We start from the raw sequence: 1373 nt of genomic DNA, 5'->3' as shown, positions 1-1373 counted from the left end.
TGAAAAATAAAAAAAAAAAAAAAAAAAAAAAAAAAAAAAAAAAAAAAAAAAAAAAGTGGTCACTTTTATGCAGCACACATTCCTTACCTTACATGAATAATTCATTATTGATTAAAAACCCATTTTTTGTAGTCACTACTACCCTTTTTCTAAAAAAAAAAATTCACCTTTTCTTTTATTACAGTAATACGACAGTAACATGCATTTATGATATTACAGAACTATTAACAAGTTATATATTTAATCAAACAAACAAACAAATAAATAAACGGATAGTTGATATCTTCACAGAAATAATAGCCTATTGTTTACTAGTCATACATTTAACAAATAAATTAATTGTTTTTTGTAATGTTTCCTTCATTTTCAATCTATTTCCTACATTGCTACAACTCACTAAAAACTATTTGTACTTGTAGTTCTGTAGTAGGTTTTTCTTTTTGCATCTGTAATACTTCCTTTTGTAAAAGAAGCACCTCTCTCTGTAACTTGGCATTTTCAATTTGAATTACATTCTTTTCTTTCTCTAATCGTAGTAATTCAAGATGATTTTCGCTGAAATCACTTTTTTTGTCTTTTGCTCTTTGGGGGCTCTGAGCATTGAGCTTGATCTTGTGCCTGAGCTGCTCCATCGCTGACGCTTTTATTAGGCTCGGCAGGCGTGCAGGAACCGGTCCTTTCATCGTCATCATTCGCATCTAGGATAAATATTGCAAGTTCCGCATTATCAAACCAACAATGTCCAGAAGCAAAGAAATGTGAAAATGAAATGCAGCTAACATACTTTTGTGGGACGATGTCGGTGACTCCAGCTGGTCGGCAGTGGAATTGTCGTCGAATGGGTTGCACAATGGGGTTATCTGTTGCGGAATCATCTGGATAATTTTTTGTGACAAATCTGGATAATTTTTTTGTGACAATGAATCTATTTCTCCAGTAGGGGGGCCACCACCAGTGAGAAATGTGTCCCTTCTCTCCTGTGCTGCATCTTTTTTCGCTTTAGCTTTGAGGTTTTTCCAGCAGGTTTAGATTATTTACATCGCGCTTGTCCTTAATCCCCACAGAAGCATTGAAGTCAGCGGTTAGCTGGACCCAGGTGTCTTCTTTCTTTTTAATTGTCATGTTATCTGTCTTGTTGTCTTCGATTATCGTCCCATATTGCTCCATTAATTGATATAATTTTTTTTCATGGCTTGTAAAGTTTGAACTTCTAATACGCTGCGCCATTTCTGCGAATGATCTGATAGCGGTTAATAACGGAAGTTATTTTATATATTTTTTTTTAATTTAAAGTTCCATTACTTGCACGAGCCCTTTTGTAGTCACTCAAGTAACATTAGCTGTGTCTCATTTAGAAGGCTGCGCCCTCCGGA

This window comes from Sinocyclocheilus anshuiensis, unplaced genomic scaffold, assembly GCF_001515605.1.
Source record: "Sinocyclocheilus anshuiensis isolate Anshui unplaced genomic scaffold, SAMN03320099.WGS_v1.1 scaffold1040, whole genome shotgun sequence".
In the NCBI taxonomy this organism is placed as follows: domain Eukaryota; kingdom Metazoa; phylum Chordata; class Actinopteri; order Cypriniformes; family Cyprinidae; genus Sinocyclocheilus; species Sinocyclocheilus anshuiensis.
The sequence above is the reverse complement of the archived record's forward strand: the minus strand, read 5'-3'. Positions refer to the sequence as shown.